Here is an 18,331-nt window from a genome sequence, read left to right as displayed (position 1 = left end):
TCAATAAGGGCATGGGTGTAAAACAGGCCTATAAATAAGATTTTCTCTATAACTCTAATTGAAGACAATGCAAACAAGACAGTGTTCGTAAAAGAAACAACAATGCCCACTTATATTTGGATGATTTGGGTTTTTTAAGTATCTCTGTGAGTTCGAGACCAGCCTGGTCTAAAGAGCTAATTGCAGGACAGCCTCCAAAGCCACAGAGAAACCCTGTCTCAAAAAAAAAAAAAAAAAAAAGAAAAAGAAAAAAAGAAAGAAAGAAAGAAAGAAAAGAAAAAAGGAAGTATTTTCATGTTATCTCATCAAAAATGCTAGAATCCCATTTCCTCCTTTATGCAAGTGAAAACAGAGGCTGAGAGTGGCAGAAGGGCCACGGCTGGTGGCCACAACCAAATGAGCCCTGCACTGTAGAGCCCCAAGCCTACACTTATAACCTCCATCTCAGTTTTTAGGGATGGAGTTTACCAACCACATGCCTTAAGACTTCTGAGTTTAGTTTTGAGATTATCCATTCCTGGATAAAGTTTTCTATATAGCAATTAGCAAACATTTGTATGAGTCTGTTTTGGTGCCTCGGAAGCTAGGGTCACATGATGGTTATGACATTCACACATGACTTAGAGATGAGTTGAGGAGCATTTGAACGCCCTAAAAGCCACTACCCTTGCTCCAGCCCTGCTCTTACAAAACCACACACCCTCTCTCCTTCACCACAAAAATTGGTGTGTGCATGCTACTGGCCATCATTGCTCCAGGAGAGATAGCTCACTTGTTCTCATCCCTTAATTGCCAATAATGTCTCAGGGCCAAAGGAACTTAGCCCTAAATATGCAGATATGTTTGATTTATGTAAATCTAGATAACCTCTACTCCCACCCCTCTCTTTAAAATATTAACAAATGAGTCCCAAAGCAAGTCTGTAATATAAAGAATGACTTACTGCAGCATTGATGAAATGTCACTTAGGCAAGTCTTAAATACTTCTTGTAAACCTCCTAGTGCTTTAAGAGGCCAAACTACTCTATTTTATTTTCTCTGCCTATCAAAGCTGTAATATTGTTAACATGGTCACTAAAACATTTTGGGGAGGCCTGGACTGATTTCTGTACTGTCAAGAAGAATTGGAGATGATACAGTCACAGTGCTCCTTCGATATTCAGGATTATTGCCAGAGGCCATGGCAGTTGTCCAACTGAGAGATGGTAGGAGTTTAGACATTTATGTACCAGTGGGAGTGGTCAGAAGAAATTTGGCTCTATATACTTTGGAAGCAGAGCCAAGAGAATTTCTTGATAGACTGTGTAAAAAAGTATAAGAGAAAGAAAGGGATCAGTATAAAAAATATGATACCATATTTTTCCTAAGCCAGAAGAATGACGACACCACAATAAGAGATGGAGAAGTCAATGATGCTAGTTTTATGATGCTAGGTCTGTGACATTTCATATTTGAGGTGGCTTTGAATATGTAAGTGAAGATGTCAGGTAAAGTCATTTGCAAATAATGTAAACTTTAGGACCCAGCCTAGACTGCAAACAAAAACTCAGAAATCATCCTCATACAATTAAAAATGTAATCCACATGACTAAGTCTTATTACTGATTGAGAAAGAGCCAACTATAGGACATAGATGCCCTGAATGTTGAGGAAATGGCCACAGGATGATGAAGCAGCAGGTGTGTCCACCTGTTAAATGCCACTGAACTGAACCAGATACAGTTCATTGGTGACTTTAGTAAGAGCAGTTTGTATGAATAATGAAGGTGAAAGCTAGTTTGGAAGGTGTTGTAGCATTAGGAAGGAGAGGAAGTGGTACCTGCCCTTACTTGGTTCCCATTTGGCATCTCTGCAGTTGTTAGCAGAGGATTGGCCCTTCTACTATGGGGACTAGTGTCTTAGATAGTCCTAAGGCCAGGAGTATAACCACTTGATTAGAATGCCAAGGACGGGAGAGAATTCAGAAAACCAGATTTGCCAGGCTGACAATTCTGAGCCATCATCTAGAAGTGCTTCCCTCTGTTTGTGGGGAAGTTGGTTACCACTGGTCCCAAAATAGCTTACCCAGCACCCAGCACAGTGCCTCATACATAGTCAGTATGTAATAGCTTTTTGTGGTCTGAATGGATTTGTAAGAGAATGAATGTGCTTGGGTATATTTGGAGCAAATTATCCATGTTTGGTCAATTTTCTTTTTCAAATAAAAGATCTACAAATGATTGCTAGCAAAAATAAATAAATAAAGCCAGGATAGAAAAAATCCTGTTTTAGACAAACACATTGTGTCCTGAAAGATCTATTCTGTCATGCCAGCAGTCTCATTGGCTGTGATTTGTATATTAAGAAGATTTTAATTGCTCAGGTAAGTGCTTGCACCTGCTAAGACATTGTGTAATGGAATACTTTATTCTAGTCTTTTACAATACAGGGCACACTTTACCCATAAAATTATTCTCTGCACAATTATCACTCTGTTTTACTAAAGTAGAAAGTGCAACTTAGCACTTGTAGTTTCACTTATTATTATTAAAATCATGGAAATGAGGACCACTGGGTAATGCTAGTGCAGTTAACTTCTGAATTGCCCTAGTCTTTCTCCATCTTTCTTTTGCTTACACCGATGAGGAGCAGGACTTGAGTGAGTTTTTCCTTTATCCACAAGCAGTGTAGGGTCCTGATTGCTTTTAACTAAAAGAGTATTGCAAACTCCCAGCAGAGCTGTTCTGCAGGTACCCATGGGATATAAAAACCAACCGGTTTTCATCTTTTTTAAAAAAATTATTCACCTTTTGGGACTAGGTGCCATGCAAACATCTGGCCTTGACTATTCCACATGGCTGAAGATGACTTTGAACTTCTGACCCTTTTCTCTGACTCCTTACTGCTGGGATTATTGGTGTGCACCACCACTGCTAATCTATTCAAGTCTGACAATCACACCCATGCTTTCCTTCAGGCAGTATACCAAATGAACCCCATTCTCCATCCCTAAGTTTACTTTAAATTATTTTTCTGAGTATAAAATATTTCATTTGAAAATTTCAAACTAATTATATATAGGATGGTGGGACATTTAAAAAATCTAGAGCAAATCAGATATTCATAAGATATTATTGATCTTTTAAAATATATTTTTGCCATCATACATGATCATAGAAATGCAAAAAGCACAGGCACTTACATTTCTACAACTCATAGTCTTTTAGGTTGGAATATAAGCCAAATATTAGCTATATATTGTTTTCCCAAGATAAGCCACAGGAGTGGCAAAGTACAGTTTGTAGATCATTTCTAACTGTTATTTGAAATAAAGTTTTATTGACACATTACAACACCCATTAGGTTACATATTATCTCTGGTTGTTTTTATGCAATAATATTGGAACTGGATAGTCTACATAGAGACCATTTGGCACCCAGAGTCTTAAATAGTTGCCATTCAACTCTTACAGATAAAAAGCCAGTCAACTATTAATCATCATAGAAGCCTTTGCCACATAACTTGCACTGAGACCCAGGGGTTTTGCTGTTGACATTGTTACCAAGATCATTCATCAAATGCATTATGATTTTATCCGGAGGCTGGCATTTGTCACACTCATCATCTGTTCGTCTATATAACATACCTACTCCAAGGTGGTGTCTCATGTCCTCTTTTGTTTCATTCTACTTTCTCAAAACTTATAGTTTCATTATCATCATTACCACCAACAGTGATGTCTAGGTCCTCCAAAACCAGCCTTGACTTTCTCCTAGAACACCAGTGGTCAAATGTCAGCATGCTTCAGGCGGCTTCTCAGTTCTGAGCCAGTGGGTATTTGATAGGTCTACACTCTAAAAAGCATCATTTGGTGACCTTTTATTCTATCAAGATTCCTAAAATGGGAGTGTGAAAGTCTGTACCTGAGGCAGCTCCATTGAACACGGCCTACTCAACAGATGCTGTCTAAATTAGTGAGAAATTCTAATTACCGAGCACACAAGAAAACAAACACATTAGGCCATTCCTTTTGGTCAGAAGTCCTTAATTTTTGTGGCTTCTCTGCATATTTTTTGCCATATATAAACTTCTATTTTTCAATATGGATATTCCCCTAAACATCTATGGACACAGTACACACACGATGCCAGTGTGATCATTGTCCTTACAACAGCACTATTTAGGTTGAAGTGAAGTAGTGCTCAGCTGAAGCCTGAGTAAGTTTTTCTGTTTGAAGGTTTCATTTCTATTCATTGACCACAAGCATTAAATGACATACTTTGCTTTCTACTTTAACTAGCAATCACACTCTCACAAGTGTATAAGGACTTCAAACCCTTAGGTGATGCATTTTCTCCTTTGCTCTGGCTTTCACTTACAAAGTCTTGAGAAACAGCCAATTAAACAATTATTGGACTTTTTAAAATTCAAGTATACAGAATCTTGATTCAGGTGTGACAGGTGTCATACAGAAGTGATATGAAACACAGTCTATGTCCTTAAAGTGCTTTCAATATGTTTAACAAGACAAAAGTTAATTATGTAATTTAAGATCAAGACACAACCATGATCAGTAATGTTCTACTTTTGTTGTTCAATTGTGATAGTTACTCTTAATTGTCACCTTGATCTAAAACCAACCAAGAGACAAGCCCTGGAGCACACCTGTGAGGGCTTATCTTGCTTGTGATAGTTAAGACTATGGAAGGTGGCTCCATTCCCTAGATGGGATGCTGGACTTCACAGGTGGAGGAGGGGACTTGGTAGAATCTGTATTGATTGTGGATATCATGTGACCAGCTGCTTCAAGCTCCTACTGCCTGGACTTCCCTGATAGTCAACTGTACCCTTCAACTGTGGGGTGAAGTATACCCTTTCTCCCCTGAGTTGCTTCTGTCAAGCATTGAAGTTTGGACTTTTATTCCCAGGGCCAGTGAGTACTGAGTTGCTTACTGTGCATACATGCTCTGTTGACACCAAATAAAAGAGACTTCAAACCCCTTTCCCTGACAACACTTATATTCTAAGAAAGATAGATCATAAAAAGGAGGGTGTTTTGCCACATATGCTAACAAGTGTGACAATAAGGCAAAGGGATCATAGAGTGTCCAGCGGTTAGGGGCTAGCTTGGTGACTACCTGGTTTGTAAGCAACCTCTAAAGTAGAGAAATCTGAATTTCAGGGTCTTTAAGAGCCTTGCTTAAGTCACAGCCTTTAAGCCCCAGCTGAAGATAACAAGTTGACTGGGCTATTCTGTAATTGTCCTCATGTAGGTAAATACTGCAGTGAAATGATAAAAAGCTTCAATCATTTATGAAACTTGGTGTCAAAGGGGAAAGGAAGGTTCAATTCAAAGATAGAACTTCTGGGATTTGGTGACTGGCTAAGAACTATTCCAGTTCAAGAAAAATATCATGAGGTTCTGAGCCAGACCTTGGCATATTGTGTTCTGAACATTTCTGATCCTCATCCCTCAAAGGATGTCTGCACTGAGCACAGATCTAAATTACCCCAAACACCACATTCCCTGGTTTCACTTCATTTATTTTCATAGAGTATATCATTAAACCGGGCAGTGGTGACACATGCCTTTAATTCCAGTAGTCAGAAGGCAGAGGCAGGTAAATCTCTGTGAGTTCAAGGCTAGCTTGGTTTAAAGAGTGAGTTCCAGGACAGGCTCCCAAAGCTATGCAGAGAAACCCTATTGATGGGGCAAGTCCTTCTGTGTATATGTTTGTCTTATTGGTTGATAAATAAAGTACTGTTGGCCAATAGGGAAGCAGGTTGGCAGGGCTAGGTGTCAAGGAGGATTCTGGGAAATGTAGTAAAGAGAAGTTTTGTGATCCAGGCAGGAAGCAACATAGCAGGTATACTCAGAATATAAGCAGGGACAAGCAGGAAATTGTTCTCTTCCTCCTCCTCTTTTCTCTGGAGCCACCATGTGAGCCTGACAAGAGAGGATGCATGCCACCACTGGCATCCTTGATCAGATAAGTCTTTATAAAATATATAGATTAATAATTATGGTTGATACTTAAGACAGAGATAGCAGATAAGAAATCCTAGTCATTGGTCAGCAGTGTTGTAATTAATATAAGATTGTGTGTTATTTTGGGCACCCACATGGCAGTGGGGCTTGGGCGGCATGGCAGAAAGGTTTATTGTTACACCCTGTCTCAAAAACCAAAACAAAACCAAAGAGGAATGTGTCATTAATTGGCTTTTTATTTATCTATTTGGATAATAATTGCCATATCTGCCCACTGAAGACAGGCTTTGAGGAACAGGGTTGTTTTGGCACTATGATAGAGTAAGCTTGCAATAAGTATTTCTTGGATGAAAAAAGGCAGCCAAGGGTTAGCCAATCTGTTCACAGGCGATGGGGGAGGACATATCTTCACTACACCTTCACTCTAAATGATATCCTTCATTAAAAACCTAGTATAATGGCAACTCCCTGGAATCTATAGGAGTGACTAGTGAAGACTCCTAGTAATGGGAGACAGAGCCTGAACTGGCCATCTTTTCTAACTAGACAAGGCTGCCAGTGGAGAGACAGGAACACTGACCGAGCCACAAAACCTTCAACCTACAATTTTTCCTGCCATGCCTTCAAGATATGCTGGGGTAATGGTGACACAGAACTTGTGGAAATGGCCACACAATGACTGGTCAAATTTGAGGGCTATGCCTGACATTGCCTGAATGGTCAGGAACCAGAGGCTAGACATCCCAGAGACCTTAGATAGAACCAAACATAACTGGGAAAAAAAGGACAATGAAGTGAAGTGATTCCTAATGATATTCTGCTATACTTGTTAACCAGAACCTAGCATGATCATCATCAGAGAGCTTTCATCCAGCAACTGATGGGAGCAGATGCAGAGACCTACAGTCAAACATTAGGCAGAGCTCAGGGAATCCTGCTGAAGAGGTAAAGGAAGGATTACAGGAAACAGATGAGTCAAGAACATCAGGAGAGTGTGGTGGTGGTATAGGTCTTTAATCCCAGTGCTAGGGAGGCAGAAGCCAGCCTACTCTACAAAGCTAGTTCCAGGACAGCCAGTGCTGTAACACAGAGAAACCCTGTCTTGAAAAAAAAACCAAACCAAACCAAACCAAACCAAACCAAACCAAACCAAACCAAAACACAACAAAGGACATAGAACACCAGGAGACCACAGCCCAAAGAATCAACTAAGCAGGGCTTATAGGATCCCCAGGGACTGAGGCAACAATCGGGGAGCCTGCATGGGTCTGAGCCAGGTCCTCTGCATATATGTTGTGGTATTCTTGGGGGACTCATAATAGTGGCAACAGGGGATGTTTCTGACTCTTTTGCCTGCTTTTGGGACCTGTTTCCTCCTACCAGGCTGCTTGGTCCAGCCTTGGTATGAGGGTATATGCCTAGTCTTATTGTAACTTGTTTGTGTCTTGTTTTGTTGCTATCCCTAGGAGGCTTGTTCTTTTCTGAAGGGAAATGAGGAGGAGCAGATTTAGGAGAGAGGGGAGGAGGTGAATGGAGGCACTGGGAGCAGTGGAGGGAGGATAAACTGTGGTCTGGATATAACACATAAAAAATGATAATAATAAAAAGAGTCTACGATTGGAAGGCAGGGTAGATGAGGGACCATGAAGACAGACAACAAAAATGTCTAGTGTATAGTTTTTAAAAAGAGTAAATGATTTGTTATTTTAGCTGAAACAGTTCACTAGTTTGTTATAGTATCACATAGAGCAGATCTTATTAGTGAAGATTTTGTAGTGTTCAGTTAATCTGCAGACATGCATATATACATGCTAGTATTTCATGAGAATATGATAGAAAAAGTTAAACTAAAGCTAAGTCCCATTCTCTTACAAAGCCATGTGTTCATGTAGTATTCAGGTTAATGGAGTGCATGGAGAGAATTCACCCTGCCTGGGAACCTTTGCATTCAAATAACCTAATTCTATGTAGGCCAGTGAAACAATTATTTTCCATATTAAGAAAAAACTTCCACAAAATAAAACTATATAGACTAATATAAGCATCCATATACTCAACCAACCAGCATTGTCAAATCTTAACACATTCTTCATATTCAAACATATCTAAAACCACCTTTATACAACTTCTTTTATCACACTGCTTCCTCCTCCCAGAAGTCATAGTTACTTTGATTTGGTATTATATTTTCCATGTTTGCTTTTTAATTATATATGTATACACACACACACACACACACACACACACACACACACACACACACACACACACACGTATGTGTGCACTTATCTGCACTTATTTGATTTCTAGTGTATAAGAAGATAATTTTTATTCACTAATTGTGTATGTAATTATTCTTTGGATTCTCTTAATTATTCTCTTGTTTGCTAAAGATAACCTTTAATTTCTTTTTTGACATTAATAGTGTGTATAAATCAAATACACACACAATTCTAGAACAAGATCAAGTTATGTATGTTATTGTACTACCAATTGTAGCCATCTTGTCAGTGAACTTGTAATGGTGGCCACACCCAAGGTTCTTAGACAGACAGAAGCAGAAAGAGAGGAGCTTGAGATGTGGCTTTCTTTGATGCTCTTTCTGGTGGGTCAGCGGATCCAGTAGGAAGGGCAGGGAAATGCTCCCATGGTTCTTTGTATTTCTCTGTGTAATTGTTCCCCAATAAACACCCATTTATCATTTATCTTGGGTTTAGTGATATCATTACATCCTTGTCTTCAAACAATACTATCCTACATCTGTCATTCTGCATTAAGACATTATAATCAACAGAAAATAAAATGCTTCTTTGCCTATACACTTGCACACATTGGAGATTTGGGAGTATTTTTCAAACAGGTATTATGGCCATGTAAATTGTCTAGGCCTAACATCTTATTGGTTGGTACTTTCTGTTAATGATATAAGATTTTATTTGTCTGTCTGGCAGGTAGGGGTCATTAGTGGAGGCCAGAAGACAGTACTGGATGTTGTTTCTCAAGCACTCCCCCACACTGTGTTTGTCTTTTGAGACAGTCTTTTACTGACCTGGAGCTTGCCAAGTAATTTGGGCTGAATGGGCTAGTACTTTAGATAGGTATGGACCTGTCTCTACCTCCCCAGTGCTGAGATTACAAGTGTGTACCGTCAACTCTCGTTGCTTTAAACATGGTTTCAGGGGATCAAACTCAGGTTCTTTTGCATTTAAGAAAAGGGCTTCACCCACCGAGCTGTGTTCCTAGTTCAGGCTATCAGGGTGTTCATCCCTGGAGAAGCCTGAGTCTCCCTCTCTCAGTTGCCATTAATTGCCCATAGATCTTTATCTAGGGTTAGGGACTTAAGTGATCCCCTGCCCTGGTCCATGCTGGTATGCAAGATTGTCATTGTGCAGATCTTGTTTAGGTGACCATAATTGTAATGGTCTCCATCTGCAGCAAAAGGACTCATCTTAGATGAGGGAGCCCATGCACTCACCTGTGCCTGAGAGGGTGAGTATTCCAATGCAGTTAGAGTTTGTCCGGGTTTAGGGAAGTGGCAGCAGTAGGTGCTCTAGGGAAGTGGCAGCAGTAGGTGCTCCTCTAGGATCCATGACCTCACTAGTTAGCTAGGTTTACAGCACCAGGCATGGTTTCCTTCCTGTTGAGTAGGCCTTAAGTTCAAATAGAGTGCTGTTGGTCCTTGCCAATATATGAACGTCACTGTTGTACTATTGGTGATGTTTCATCATGCTGGCCACTGTTGTGATCCATAGGCTTCCCAGATGAGTAGGATTATTAATTGCACAACACCTTGGATACTACGAGAGCTAGTCTTCAGGGAGGAGGCACTCAGAGCATTTCATGGTCCATTCCCCTAAGTCCTGTGTCTAAAGTGTGTGATGTGTTTGGTAGTTTGGCCTTACTTCCAAGTTCTGGGGAGATAGTTAAGGCAATGGCAGCAGTCTATACTATTTGGGGGAGGCTCTTGGATGTTCTAGATTAAAAACCCAAAGGGCAGATTCCCATGACCATTACTGGAATTTTTGTTAGTCTATGGCTTTGGCAGCACATTATAACCATAAGTGGTATAACTTGCTTCAAACTTGTATCTTTTAAATATTTTATATAAGTATTTTAAAGCAATCACGAAGCGTTTCCATATGGCTTTTCAAAACATCCCTAATGATAATTGTCTTCCCACTTTCCTGTCTTCCAGTTTGTCCACCCCTCTTCCTAGTTAACTACACCACCATGTTTCCAATTTCTGCTTGCATAGCACCTATTTCTTACCATTTCCCTATCTTGGGCTCTTCCCCAGACCAAGGTTCCATTTTACATTCCTGCTTACTCCAAGCGATAGATGCACATCTAAAGATTTGGAGGTAGAATCTACAACTAGAGAAAGTTTGTGGCATTTGTCTTTCTGAATATAGGTTACCACATGCATTATAATACTTTCTAGTGCCATTAATTTACTCTCAAATATCAAGATTCCATGTTCCTTTAAAGCTACTCAGAAGTGGCAGGTAGATCTAAGAACCCAGAGTATGATGAGAATTTTCTCTCTTGATTAGACTTATGATACATTCATGGTGAATTAATAAAACTGAAGGTGGGTGGCACTTTAGGAGATGAGAAGGAACGTTTCCTAGCAGACAGTAAGAAAAAAAAATTCTCCTCAGTTCTATAGACACAAGGGATTGAATCTGCCATTGAATTTAGGGTGGACATGTCATCTTGACTGTAGTTGTGGGAGAACCTGAGCAGAGAATATGAATGGCCCATTTTAAAGATGGGTGAAAGAACAAACAGCAACTATTTTGAGTGTTACCCAGCAAAGGAGACTCTATGTGGGAGTTTGGGTATGGATGTATATTTTATTTGACATCTATTATTGAGGGAGGTTTGTTATGGTTTCACATAATGATTGTTAATTTCTGTTCATATATATAACTATTTTGCTTTTCCACTTTGAGTATAAAAGTAATGTTTTTCTTTTATAATAACCCTTCTTATTATATTTTGTCTTTTGTCCAAAATTTATCTCATCTTATATGAACATATTGATAGCATATATTTTTTTATTTTCCTAGTATGTTATTTGATTTATTTTCAAGTTTTAGTGCTTTGAGGTATATTTAGGAAAGAATGTATAGCTGGCATCTAAAAATCCAGTTGCATGACTTTTCTCACTTTCTCAAATTCCTTCTCTATTACTTTAAGTATCATATACCATATTTCCATTACTTGGTGATGCCTATACATTAATAGATTATTTTTACACATGCTTGAAAATTAATACTTTTCAGACTCTCTCTATATTAATACATAGTATTACCACATAATATCCTTATGTATTCATTATTTAATTATGCACTATTTTAATTTTTCATGTTTAAAAATTATATTCATGTGTATGTTTTTTTTTGCCTATGTGTATGTCTGTGTACCAGACCTATGAAATAGCTGAAGAAACCAAAAGAGGGCATCTGAGCCTCTGAAGTTGAATATAGAGACAGTTGTGAACCACAATTGGGGGTGCTGGGAGCTAAATGTGGGTTCTGCTCTGCAGCATTCTAATTAATTCTTTAATTAATATTGGTTTATATGTTATCAATACTTACTTAGTTTCCCATAATTTTCTTCAACATTTTAAGTGTATACCTTAATTTACTGTTGAATTACTTTTATAAAATTCTGTAGTTCTCTCTTTGTGTTCTCAGCACTTAGTAAAACCTAGTTGATTTGGACCTTCTGTAGAATGATAGCTTAAATGGGTATAGAAATATAGTTGACACTTTTACTCTTTCAGACTTTGTAGTTTTCATTCTATTATTATTTTTCTTTTCTTTTGTTTAATTTGGTGAGTCTTCAGTGTCTTCCTAGTAAGAATTGGGATCTAAATCCTTTCTCTTTCATATAGGGGCTAGTGGAATAAAAATTTTGGCAATTTATAATCCTTCCTTTGGGATTCTTATATCCAGAGAAGCCACCTGCATTTAAGAGGTTTAATTTCCCTGATGTTCCCAACCTATGGAGAAGGTCATTTGAGCCAAATGAAATGGCTACATAGATCTGGTTGAGCCAAGTCGCAAGAAAATTGTAGGAATGAGTTAGATATCTGGATCATTCATGAGTCTCTTGATATGGGGCAGATGTGATCTGAGGCTGAATACATAACTCATTTCTGGGTTTCTGTTTGCTGTATCTGTCCAAGTTACCTACTGAGGCTTGCCATTGTAAAGAAAAGATGAGCAGTCCCAGTGTGCTTTGCTGAAACTGAAGACTCATAAAAACAATGATCATAAGCAGAAATCAAATCATATTGCGAAATTATACTTTATTAATACAAGTTCTCATTTTGTCTTTATCTTTTCCAAAAATGGTAGATTATCTGAAATAAAAGCAAAATAAAATGTGCTTTATACTTTATTCCCAGAACATTCAGGAACTCAGTAAACATTTGGTAAACAAGGAAATATTTTCAAGATGTTTATATTGCTCACATTTATGTTCTAATGTGGTTACAAATTTTTACTTTAATTATTTTTCATTATTGTTTATCTAGATCTCTACAATCTACTAAGAAAGACATTTAGAAAGAATGGCTATCTCTCAAACTTCAGTTTTATCAGCAGGTATGATACTTGACTCTTTTTATGTGTTTACAGCTGACTTGGGCTCTCTGTCCTGAGAATTTCATAGCCACAGAGGACAGAAGAAGCCAACAACAAAACCAGTGCTGGCCTGAGTAGGTAGGAAGGGACCATTGGAAATTTAGAGTTTAGATTTACAGATTACTTATTCACTTTTAAAAATCTGAGAATTATCAAAACACTTCCTCCAAATGAGCTCTGTCTCCTCTGTACATGAGATGGCCAGGCAGATACTTGCTGGTTCCCTGCTATCTGCTGCTCCCTCTCTTCATGCACAGCTGCTGAGTGAGTGTCTGGTCTTCTTATTGTCCTTGTCACTTGGTTGTTTCAGCACCCACCCCCAAAGACAATTCCTTTGCAAAAGCATCTCTTAAAATAGGGCTTGCAGGAAAACAACTATTTGTTTGCTTATTTATTTATTCACATCGAACTCTGCATTAGAAATTAGTTAAGTTAGCTTTTGGGGCACAAAATATGATAATATAAATTTTAAAGTAGAGAATGGAGGAAAGGAAAAAGAAGTAAAATCATGAAAATAAAGGAAGTAATGGGGCTCTGATACAAGTTTTTAGAAAACTCAAATTAGAATTACTTCCAGTGAGCTGACATGTGTCTCTAACTGTCACATGGAAGGGGGAACTGGTTACACTGTTCAAAGTGACCATCATATTAATGTCAATCAATTCTTCAGAAGGGCAGTTGTTCTGGGTTCCACACTAAACAGCAATTGCTCCCAGGCTCCTCATAAAGAAGACCCAGGAGGAAGAAAAGATTTGCATCTGAACTGTGCTTTAGACCAAGACGACATTGAGGAGAGGCTGGAGACATTAGAGAATACAGAAGAGACCACATCTCATTGATGTTTGTATTTCTGCTCAACTATGGTGTTAGGTACACACAAACACAAGACATTAAAATGGAAGACAGTTTACAGTCTCTTCATATTTAACACCAAGTTATCTAGGAGATGCTTAGGACATAATCATGATATCTAGCTGTGCTTCCATCTTCATCCTCACCTGAGTTGCTATGGACAGAGTATCCTGTCTCTATGAGAGCCCTGATCCCACCAAGAGCAAGCCAAGCAAATAGCACTAGAGGTGAGTGCTACAGTTGTACGTCTGGTTGCTTTGGAAGAATGTCCGTTTAGTATCTGCAGTTCTCACATCAGCCAAGAGATCTTGGAAAGCCACCAGGGAAGGGGATTGCATGAGTTTACATCCCCTGTCTCCTATACAGAGCCACTGGTTAGTTGTTTTACTTTATGCCCTTGGGCTCCTGCCAATCGTCTCACCCGGAGTTCTGTTTAATTTAATAGGATAGAATTTTTCTCATTTGTTCAATTTCTAGAAAAAAAATCTTAGAATGTCTACCTATATACATTTGGTATCAAAGTTCACTTTCACATGTCAGAGATTTCTTCTCTTTAAAAACCTCTATGTCCCTCAACAATCATGACAGTGTGGCCCCTAAGAAACAGTGTGGTTGTGTGGGTTAAAGTTGGAGTGCAAAGGGGGTGCCTGACAGAAAGGCCATTGTTCATTGCTGTGTTGCAACTGTCCACCTGGGTTATGTGAGAAGGCCCAAAGGTAAAGCCAAGACTCAAAAAGAGATGGTTTTATTGCTGCCACCATGCTCTGTCCTCAGAAGCATGTTGCTTCAATTAGAATAATGCTATACATTTTATGTTGGTAAAGCACAAGGCAGTATTTCTCTTTCTTCAGTCAGCATTTCCTTTACTTAGAAAGCTATCTCCATGTAGAAAGTCAGAAAACGAAGCTCCATCTTCAGGCCTGTCTTTCTACCATCACCAGTGAAACGCCAGCATATTCCAGTGAACAAGGCTCTCATGATAGCCATTGCCACCTTCTCCACCCAGCAAACTTGACCATTTTAAAAAGGGGACCTTCATGGATTTTCTTCCTCTCCCTCCCTACGTTTTGATTTTAGGATTTACTTTGCTAATGGGTACCGGGCCTGCCTCTGCACAGTGCACATGTGTGATAAAGGGCTTTTGCTACTGCTCTAATGACAAGGCTGTAGAATAGATGGTGAGCAAATCACCAGGGTCATATGGGATCAACAGAAGAGAAGCCTTGCATGGTAGGCTTTCGGTGGGCAGCCTGCTGAGAAGGGCACACCAGCCTATGTTGTTAGGGTGCATCACAACTATCAGAGCATGAATGTTGCTGTCCCTTAGTACTTGACACAGCCTTTGCCCAGTGGAATTTATTGGTACCCTAAACACTGACACCTGGTATAACTGTAGGGAAAATTTGATGTCATTCCACATGTGTGGAATTGTCGGACCACAGAGCTGAAAATGACTTGGCCAGAGCAGTATATGGCATACATTCTGTTTTGCTTTGATAAGCAACTTGTCTCAGCCTTGCCTGTCCTTGTGAGCACTGTAGAGAGGGTGCGGTGCTGAAGCAAGATGAAAACTTTCTTCTCTAGGTCGTCACACTCAGATCCGGCCAGCTGGCTACAACAGAGTCCTTCCCTCAGAATCAGTGCACAGTTAAGTTAACAATATGGAGAACTGAAAAATGTAAAGTAAATGAGGGCAGAGAGAGAAAGAAGACAGAGGATAGGGAAAACAACCAAGGTTGTAGACTTGCCTGGCTTGCAGTTTATGGGAAGATTGAGTCGTAGGAGAAACAGACAGTAAAAGGCAGGCTTCTGATGATTGGGGCTTGTGTGGGTGTCCCGTGTGGAAATCTTGGATAAAAGAAGTTTAATTGCTATAAACCAGAAAACAAAACAGAGACTTAAATCAGGGGTGTTGCATTTTCGAACTGCATCATTTTGAGTCTATTTTTAATCATGCTATTATTATCATTTAGATGGCTTTTTGTTTTCTAAGGAGGGACAGAAAGGATGTGGATTCTGATGGGAGAGGAGGTAGGGAGGGTCTTTGAGGAATTGGAAAAGGGGAAGTTGTAATCAGAATTTATTGTATGGAAACCTATTTGCACTAAAAGAAAGATAGAGTGGAGAAAAGCAAGACAAACAAAAAAGCACCCCGCACACACAAAAAAACCTATCAGTATAACATTTGGTCAATCCTATCACTTTCCTGGATCTCATTGTTTTTTTTTTTTTTTTCAAATTCTGTATAAGGTCTGCTCTTTTTTGCCAGCTGCCCTCAACTCAACCAGGTCTCATGAATTTTCGCAGTTTCTTATAGTGAAAACTGCTTCCCCACTTTATAGATTAGCTTATGTATTCAGTGAAGTCACAGAGGTTGTCAAGATAACCATTAGTGAGCAGGGTAGCTTGGACTTGGACTATGATCTTCTGGCTCTAAGAAGAGGATCCTCACTGTGTCTTCCATCACATGAAAATGTTGACAACTTCTCAAATAATTAGGGCACTTTAGAGTCTATTGACTGTACGGCTCTACTGGTGTTCAGGGGCACTTCACAATTTTGTAGTTCTTCGTGATTATTATCATAACAGCACTTGTTATTAAAATCAGTGAACATGATTCAGTCACAAAGACACTGGGCAGAATCTGTGCTGACCCCTTAATATTCTTAGGATGTTGCCACTTGCCACTGAGTAAATAATTATTTGTTATGCTAAATGAGACTTCTTCCGTTAGATGTTATTATCTCTCCTCCTCTCTCATAAATTGAGTGCTTAAAAAGTATGATAATGTAACTTCAGTTTTATTCAAAGATTTTGGTGGTAATTGTGACATTACAGAATATTTGGTGTGCTCTTACTGCCAGGATCTTTTGCGCATTTTTTTATATAAATTTCTTCATTTAGTACTGTAATTTGGTAAACTGATATGATCGTAGTCACTGTTGACTTTAGTGAAGGAAATGGAGATGTGGATTAAATGACTAGTCTGGATCACATATCTAGCAAGTAGACATTTGGGAATTGAAACCAGTGAATTTGTTGTTTCACAGTTTTAAGAGGCAGTTGGTTTATATCTTTAAAATTCTGTTGAGAAGAAGTTTGGTGATTAATTAACCACTGTGTCCTAGACACAGTGCTATAGAGTTGCTGATGGTGAATTAGATGGATTGCCATGCATGAGGATGGAAGAGAGGAGTTACCCATATGAGAAGGATGGTCATAGAATCATTCAGCTGGCTCTCCATCTAGTCTTTCACCTCTAGCTCAAGAACATGCATGTTCTCTCTAGGGCGCAGGATTTGAATTCTTATGATAAAACCATCTTGTCCTTTCTACACTGAGTCTCTTTAGGATCTTTTCACCTCACATCCAGGTCAACCCTTGGAAACAGCGTGGGACTTTTAAGAGTGGCATATTGCCTCTAACAGGATATTGTAAGGCCATGGAAAGACCACTATTTTATGTAAGTACATTGTCAGCATTTATTAATTTTTTTTGTAAAACTGTTCTACAGAATATATCCCATCTAACATGTTTGATGCTTTGATTTATACAAGACCCTGATGAATCACTTTGGATTCTTTACATGTTGATGTACATGCTACTGAAATTATTTTCATCTATGCCATTGTGGTGAAAATTTAATTTATTAATCAATTGTTTACTCATATGAATTTTAACATATTTTATTGGCAAATACTGTAGATTTTCTTTCACAAGCCTGAGTTCTGTTTACATTTATTTTCTACATTTGCATTTTTGGATTTTCATGAAATATTAAAATTTCTACCAAAATTTATTGTTCTTTAAAACAATTTATTTATTTATTTATTTTTTTAGCACCTGGCATTGGTGGCTCATGCCTTTAATCCTAGCACTCTCTTGAGATCAAGGCCAACGTGCTCTCCAGAGCAAGTGCCAGGACAGCCTCCAAAGCTACACAGAGAAACCTTGTCTCGAAAAACCAAAAAAAAAAAAAAAAAAAAAGAAAAAAAAAGAAAAAATAAAGAAAAGAATTTAGTTTTTCAGTTTGGTCTGATTAACAGCTTTGTTTAAGCTGATTTTCTGTAACACTCTTTTATGCAGTAACATTCAGTATTTTTAAGTGCATACGTGAGGTAATGCATGGATGTAGCTTTTGAACTGTTGAGATGAAAAGAGAATAACTCAGGCTATCAGAGATAGAGAGACATTAACAGAAGAACAAGTAAATCAATGAAATGGAGTAAGGAGAGGGCTAAAGAAAGGGTCTTGGAAGAAGGAATATGTGGAAGTTGCTGAGGTGAAAGCAAAAATATCCATTATGGTCAATTTGGGGAGTCAAAGCAATTGTCTCTTAGCTGTGTCGTCTCCACTAGCTCAAAACTCTTGGCATTAATTGAATATCCCTGTGTTGCCTTAGGAATACGCTGAATAGACTTTGTCATTTGAAACAGGGTGACCTTTCAAAGAGTTTTTCTTTTCTTTTAGTATGATTCTGTTTTAGACTTTGACAGTCACCTGTTTTCACACTGTCCTTTTTATAGTAACCAGAGAATATTTTGTTTCTTATACCACCTGTTCTGTTAATATTAGCTAAAGGTCTTACTGTGGTTTGAATGCCCCTCCACAACCCATGTCAAAATGTAATGCTTGTTTTGAATTTAAGGAGTGGGACTAAGTGGGATCTTTCAGTAATTGCATCAGAGAACTCTGCCATCATTAATCCCCTCATAGGTTAAGGGATTACATTGTTACCTCTAAAGTGGGCCTGTTATGAATGCCAGGTTAGTTCTCTTGTATATGTCTTTTTGTCACATATAAAATCTGGGGGATTTTAAAATCCCCCAGAACTCCCAGAACCCATAACAACTA

The sequence above is a fragment of the Cricetulus griseus genome, assembly GCF_003668045.3.
Source record: "Cricetulus griseus strain 17A/GY chromosome 1 unlocalized genomic scaffold, alternate assembly CriGri-PICRH-1.0 chr1_1, whole genome shotgun sequence".
Classification (NCBI taxonomy): Eukaryota; Metazoa; Chordata; class Mammalia; order Rodentia; family Cricetidae; genus Cricetulus; species Cricetulus griseus.
The sequence above is the reverse complement of the archived record's forward strand: the minus strand, read 5'-3'. Positions refer to the sequence as shown.